Source organism: Camellia sinensis, chromosome 8 (assembly GCF_055761805.1).
Source record: "Camellia sinensis isolate YWXY chromosome 8, ASM5576180v1, whole genome shotgun sequence".
Lineage (NCBI taxonomy): Eukaryota > Viridiplantae > Streptophyta > Magnoliopsida > Ericales > Theaceae > Camellia > Camellia sinensis.
The window spans coordinates 113,449,740-113,457,892 of record NC_138968.1 but is presented as its reverse complement, the minus strand read 5'-3'; positions in this window follow the sequence as shown (position 1 = coordinate 113,457,892).

Below are 8,153 nucleotides of genomic sequence, written 5' to 3'. Positions count from 1 at the left end.
TCTGTGTAACCCTTGATTTCCATTAACAAGAAGAAGCCTCTGCTGGGTTCCATTGTTGAATCTCTGTACAACCCTTGATTTCCAGCAACAACGGAACTACAAGCCTCTGTTGGGTTCCATCGTTGAAGTGAAGGTGTTCTCTCTAACTAGATATTAGGTATGGACCCCCCCTCTCTCTCTCTCTCTCAAAATCGATTTTGGCATGCGCTAACTGCCTCTTTCCTTTCATGATCGATCGATTTCTCCATCTCCTTCACACTTTTAAAATCAATTCTATTTATGCTTCTTGTAGCCATAGTTTTATTTTTTAAGTTACTTGTAGAGTATGTGGTGTTTTAATAATTCACACACATGCACGCTTGCATTGCAAGTTCTTTTTTTTTTTTTTTGCTTCCTATTAAATTTATAGTTTTAGGTATGTTTTGTTTCATCAGAAAATTGCATAATTTGGACTTGTGCAGTTGTCTTCGTGCTTGATTTGAAACTATTCTATAGATAATCTATGGTTCTGGTGTTGTTGGAATTTACCATTTTGCCTATGAAATTATGCTCTCACGGGTGCCATTTCTATCAAATAAATCTAACTAGCATTATTGATTGGATTAAACAGACATAAAACTCAACATTTATATATCAAATTGAAGATCAATTTATGTGTAATTAGTTTTAAGTACTTTAGTGTTATGTTTTTGAGTTGATCACTTATGAATATGATTGTTAAAACCCTTCTGATTGAAACAATTAAGAATTGTTAGTTTGAGAATTTCGGTTGTTCATTATATGCTATTATTTTTGTGAGTAGATCAATTAGTTAACAGTGACTTTGGTTCTTCTTCAATAGGTAAATGATATTTGTTTTGTTTTCATCTCTATATTCAATTGTAATTCAACTTCCATTAAAGGGTTACTGGTTGATTGTGAAATACATTTATTAATTGAATATGATACTTCATTCGTAGATTCTAATAGTGATAGTTCCTCTACTAGGAATTGAGTGGATTCAATTAAGGACTTGATATCATGCTTATTCTCCTTGGCATTCAGTTTACGTTAGTGCATTTCCTTAATTTTCTAAACCCATTACAGTCACCCATTTACATTATTTTATATATAAAATATAATAGACTGAACTGAACAAACATGAGATGTTAAATGTTAGGAATTATGTGTCCTTTTTGTTCTTTAAGTGATTATGTTGAATTTTTGTATTAGTTATTCGTGAAATTCAACCTATGATTTTTCATAAATTTTTTGATACAATATTAGATGATGATTCTCATATGGCTGGGTTTTAGATGATGATGATGATATATATATATATATATATATTTGGATTTCCTTAATTCACCCTATTACTTTAGCAAATTTATTGCGTGATGAAAGCCCATCTCTTGTATGTAAGCTAATTGATATATCTCTAATTTTTGCAAAAAAAAAAAAAAAAAACGCACTGTGTGTTTGCCATGAATGGATAGTGATGCTCGACTGAAGCATGAACTATAAGATTTTTATATGTAGCAATCCTGGTTTCGATCTTTCTTTTATGTTTTGCCACTTCGACTAGGCCGGTCAGGGGTCGAGCTGCCCGGTCAACTCGCGGTGGTCCAGGGGGCAGCTCCTCTTGGCAGGGTTGAGGGGCAGCGCCCCTCAAAACAAAAATGCAAAACGCATTCGAAGTTGCTTGTCCGCTCAGTCGGTCTGGAGTGCAGGAGAGGGCCGCATGTGCGGGGAATGAGGCCGCACGTGCGGAAAACAGGGTAGGGGGCTAAAGCACACTGCTAAAAAGGCAGGTGCGGCTAGAGGTGCGGGAAGTTAGGTAGATCTGGAATTTTTCCTTTTCTTTTCTCTTTAGGCTGATTGAATGTCACTTTTTGTATATATCTCTCTCTCTAAAAACATTTCCTCTCCCTTCTCTCTACATTTCCTACCAAAAATCTCACAAGATCTTTGATTTCTCCAAATCCATTGGGATTTAGATCCAAGTCCTTCATCAAAGTTGGTTATCTAGGCGAGGGCTACGTTGTGTGCGGTGGAGATTGAGTTTAGGCATCGTTGATTTTGGGGTTTCAACTCGTTTCTTCTTCAAACTTGAGGTAGAGATTTTCTACACTCTAATATGGTTTTTAGCTTAGTTATTTGCTATTGTGTATAGATGATGAGATTTGGTTGTGGTTTGGACAAATCTAGGATTTGGGTGTAAAATGAAAAGAGGGGTTTTGATGAATATGAGATAAACGAGTATGAGGCATAAATATAAGATCATGTTGTGCCAAAATAGTTGATTTTGGTGTTTGGGTTGATATTTGGTGAAAGGGGGATTTTGCCCTAATTTTGATTAAATTATTATTTTGCATAAATAATTGGGACTAACATTGAAAACGTGAAATTGGAAGGTTGTGATTATAAATGGTGATATTCGATATGTATTATCTCACCTATGGAAGTTTTGAATAAACTATTTATTTTGATATTGAACATCTCTTTAGAAATAATTACATTGGGCTATTGGTGGAGGATAGCTATGATTGTTGTAGAAATTACATGAGGATTAGGTGATTTAATGCTAATCCATTGTTGGTGTCATTAAATATGACCATGTTATAGATACATTGTATATGTATGTTTATTGGGAGGAAAAAGGGGATATACTCCATATGTGATTATGTTTATAAATACATTGCATATGTATATTTGTTTGGGAGGAGAAAGGGGATGGACTCTATTTAAAGCAAGTTGGCCAGAGTGTCCTAGGTGAAAGACCCGAAATTTTATATATAAATGGGTGCCGATTCATTCGGACGAAATATCCGTAAAATGGCAGGTTTGAAGTGTTTATGTGAGCTTTGCATAATTGGAAAATCATTGAGTTGTAGTCTCATTTTGATTGTTGAAAGATAACAAATTTAACTCATGAATTGAGTAGCATATATGAACTGGAAATGAAATTAAAGGAAAATGAAATAAGGTTGGTCTTTGTGGCATATGGATATGCAGGTTTTGTGGATGTTTCAGGATTGGTATTGTTTATGTACGTGGTATTTATACCTTTGCTAAACCTCATAAATTGTGTTAGATTATTTATACTGGGTTGTTGGCTCACCCTATATGGGAATACCATTTTCAGCTACAGGTGAGATGCTTCCTCCAAGGCAATAGCGTGGATGGAGTTTTGGGAAGCAAGAGCTTCTTAATTATGCTTTATGTGTGTATGTTTGTTATTTGTAAAACCAATGGCTTAAAATGTAATGAGCGAGACTCAATTTGTGTAACCAAGCAATGACTTCGAAACATATAAGCCTACATGGCATTTAACTGGTTGTTAAACAGTGAACAGTGAACTCTGATATTTGAAAGCATGTTGTTTCTCATATTTATTCCGCATATGAGTTATCTTTATTGTATTATTTTGGGGCGTGACATTATAAGTACTCCAAAAACTCAATAGATTTATAGAATACTCAAAATGAACTTGAATTGAATGGGCATGTTTGGTTTGAATCTCAAAACATGCTTTTGGAGAAAGAAATTCCAAAAACATGTTTGGTTGAATTTTTTTTTTTAAAATTCCAAAATCACTTTTCTCTCTACAACACATTAATCATCAATTTTTTTTTTTTTCAAAGTTTCTAAACTCTGCAGAAAATTATTTTTGAAATAACATCTCAAAACACAAACCAAACAAGGCCAATGTATGCCATAGCTCTTGATGGAAGTTACTCCTTGAGTTTAATGTAGTTCAGGCTTTTGTTTATTTTCAACAACATGCGTGCTGTTTTATTATTCTCCGTGTGATATAGTTATAAGCATTATCAATTCCTCTTTTCTACATGAACATTTTGATGAACTTTAGCATTTTAGCATTGTTCATATTTTAATTACCTTTGATGTTTGCTCTAAGTTTATATTGCAAGACTTCCTATTCTTGACCAAAACAATGTAGATAGATTTTCATAGCAATGCTCATTCTGTGATTTTTCTGATTTGGGAGATCAAGTACTAGTGTTGAAGAACTCAAACTTATCTAATCGATATTTCTTCAACCAATAAGTGTAGTACTCGTCTAGACTCTGCCATTTTTGAGGTCACGCCCACTCAAACCAGGTAATTTCTCTCAACTTAATCAATAAGCTTTATCCATTTTACCCCCCAGTGTTCTTCACTGCTTCATGACTAAGTCACTTTTTTTTTTTGCCAAGAGATCTTATTCATGGTAGGTTGATTTCTGGAATTTGAATCCATACGATTCAATTTTGTTCCGAATATATTGATTTAGTACAATTGGAGTCAATGCTTGTTCAGCCATTGACTTAAAGTTCTGTAAAATCTTGGATTATATATAGTTTAGTTTGATTTTGCATTTCACCTACCTATTCACATTGTGTGGGATGTGGTTTTGCATCATCTATTTTGGTAAATTCCATTGATTTTTGGAGAATTGTATTGTTGTAACTAATACAATGATTGCACATGAGGCTACAGTTGTGGCAACTATTGATTCATTTTTTTTTCTTTGGTTGACCTCTATATCTATCTTGATTTATTAGTGTAGGAATTTGGCCTAATTTCCAAAGAATTTTCACTCCAACCTGTATCCTAATTAATATGCTATATAGTCATTAGAGTTCTATAACCCCTTTTGTGTAATTGTAATTATTTCACATTTTCCCATCAGTTTGTAACATGGTGCACTTTCTTATATACTATTTTGCCCACCACTTTCATTAACTCTTTTGCAAATAAGAACTTGATAAAGTATTTTGGTAATGGTCAACCCGAAGTATTTTTTATAATTGCAAAAATATCCTATCTTTAACAAATTTTAACTCTATTTCCAAATTCTCTTGAAGCATATCTCCATAATTGGGCCATTTTGAGAAGGAAAAAAAAAAAAAAGAAGAAGGAAAAGAAAGTAAGGAGAAGTAAGTTCCCTTTTATTCTAAAATCAGTTGCCAACTTGTCATGTTGCTTATGATTTTATAGATTATTTGAAATGACTTCTTCTTTTCCCGTGTCATTGTAGTTTTATGTATAATTTTGAGCCATTTTCAGTCTTGTTTTGGATTCCCAGCCAAAATTGAATATATTTATATAATAAGTCCTAAGATTTATATAGAACAATGAAATCTTTAATTAAATATACTTTTTTAGGCAGCCTTCTCACAGTTTCTGGGTTGTGAGGTCTTCCTTTTATTGCACAAATGACTTGCCAAACATTTCTTTGTTGCCCCTATATCCATTATAGATAAGTTGCCATACTCTATTAGGATCCTTCTTCAATTATCAATTCGTTAAATTTATCAAATTGGTTGCTGAAGCTGGTTTAGATGTGCATCCAAGTGTTGGTCCTCATGTTTGTGCCAAATGGAACTATTGGTAAAGCTTATTAAATTTTGTTCCAATCTATTGTACAGTATACAAACCAACAATTTATCAGTGAACTTGCCTTATAGACTTTGTTTTTGAACAGTGGGTTTCCTCTTTGGTTACATTTCATACCTGGAATTAAGTTTCGAACTGATAATGAGCCATTCATAGTATTCCCTCTCACTTTGTCCTGCTATTAAATTTTAAATTGATGGCCTAAATATGCTCATTGTACTTCCGTTTTAGGCAGAAATGATGCAATTTACTGCCAAGATTGTGGACATGATGAAGCAAGAAAACTCTATGCATCCTAAGGCAGACCCATTATCTTATTTGTAATCTAGATCCATCACGAGCCTTTATTTATATATTTTTTTACCGTTCTCTTTATGTCTCTTTCTCTCTATTCTATCAGTGGAAAACTTAAAATTTGTAGAGGCAATTGTCAAAAGGTTCAAAACATACTTTTATCTCATTCAACTCGTGATTCTTCCACAATTCTACGAAAATGTACCACACCCCTTGTATTATTTGACCTCCCTCAAGCTATCATGAAATATCAATTTACTCCTCTAGAAAATGATACAATTAAACCCTTCAATAAATATACTAATACATAAATTATAAGTTGCAAGATTAATGGTGTTGACATGGTTACGCTACGTCGCCATTAGATGGAAGGGCCAATTTGATAATATTCAAATCATTAATCATGCCACATATCTAATTAGATTAGATAGATAAACTACGTATAAAGTGAAATGTCAAATTAGATGTGCTTATGATGTTAATTGTTAAATTTCACCTAAACATTTACTCATTCGTCCGTCTTTGGCATTTAATTTTATAATTTTTACTCCTTTACTAGAAATTTCACTTTGCTAGTAGTTAAATTTCACCTAAACATTAAGGCTAAATTTCACTATTTGAAGAGAATAAAATTTCACTAGTTGAAGACAATGAAATAATTATTACTATCAAGTTTTAACTAAAAATTATTAAAATTTTGGTAATTTAATATTTTAGAATTAATTAGACAACAAATTAATTTAAAATTGCTACTATTTGCATAAATTATCTAATAGATCAGGAATACCACGTGTTCATGTGCCCGACTAATAAAATAACATACTTGTAGTTTGGATTTTTGAGAGCCCAAAATTAAAAAAATCATTGGTAATGGTGGTAATGATTATGAAGGTGAATGATTGTAGTAGCAGAGATAGTGGTGGAGAGGTGGTGACAATGATAATAGAAACTGTGATATTGGTAGTAAAATGATGGTATGTTTTATGGTGACGATGACAATGATAATGAAGATGGTTGTAATAGCAGTGGTGGCTTGATAATGGTGGTGGTGGTGGTGGTGACAGTGACAGTGATGATGGTAGCAACAATATTGGTGATAATTGTAGCAATTGTGAGGTTATAATGGTGTATATTGATGCTTGTGTATAAATATTTATAAATTCAATTAGCATTAAATAATTATGTAATTTTATGTGAGAAATTCATCATAATTTAAATGAATTTTATCTTACAAACTTAAAATTTAATAAAACAAATGGGTTGGATAAAGGGTACCTCGCCTATTATGCCAACACCACCGATTTCACCACCACCATCACCACTGTTACAACAGTTGTCATGCCCAATCACCATTTGAACTCCATTACTATCATTACTCTACCACTACCACCACAATCACTTCATACACCACCACTGACATTGCTACCACCTTACCACCACATCCACCTTCACCCTATGTATAGCGATTCCGGTTTTGACCCATTACTTGTTGTATTCTGGACTCGGGTTGGTTGGTTTAGAATGGTTATTCATGTCTTTCTTTCTTTGTCTCTCCTCTATTTTGGTTATCGGGTTGTAATTGTGCATTTGGAACAGGTTAATTGCTTGTTTTTCCAAACCTGTGATGCCTAGATTTTGGCTTTTCCGCTCGAGCGGGCATTCTTGCGCTCGAGCAGGATTTGTCAACTTTCAGTATTTTTGCAGATCTGCAAATACTGGAAGAGTGCATTGGACACTTGAGCGTCCAGTCTCATGCTCGAGCAGGGTCCTTTGTCTGCAAAACTTCTGGAATTGTGTATTCCACGCCCGAGCGTCGCTTCTTGCGCTCGAGCGAACCTTTGTGTCTGATGCTCAAGCGTCACTTTCCATGCTTGAGCGGACTGTGTGTATGACAATCCGTGAAGATGATGTTTTGTATCACCTTTCACTTCTCTCTCTAAAACTTTCCAAAAACCTAGATCTACACTTTCTCTTTCTAAAACTCACATTCTCTCTTAGATTTCATTTAGATCCGTTGAACTTTTCACCCTAGTGCCTTTGAGAAAAAGGTAGAGTGCATCAAGGCCTTCATTTTGATCCGATTAGAAGTAGGTTTCGGTGATCTCGGAGTTTCACTCTTGCTTGACTCGTCTTCTCTCTTTGAGGTACGAATTTTTCTACACCTTCATATGATATTTAGCTTAGATATTTGTCATTTGTGTAACAATGGTGTGCTTTGAGGATGTTTTAAGTAAAACCTAGGGTTTGGGTATAAAATGGAAAGAGGGGTTTTTGATGAATGAGAAGAAAATGATTGTGGGGTTTAAAAATGATGTTGTGTAATGGCAAGATTGTTGATTTTGGCACTCGATTGAGATTTGGGGAAAAGAGGGAGTTTGCCCTAAAATAAGTGTTATATTTATTTTGTATAAATAAATGAAATTGATATTGTAAACATGGAATTGGACAAGCCGATTTTTGCCACTATTATTGCTATTCCG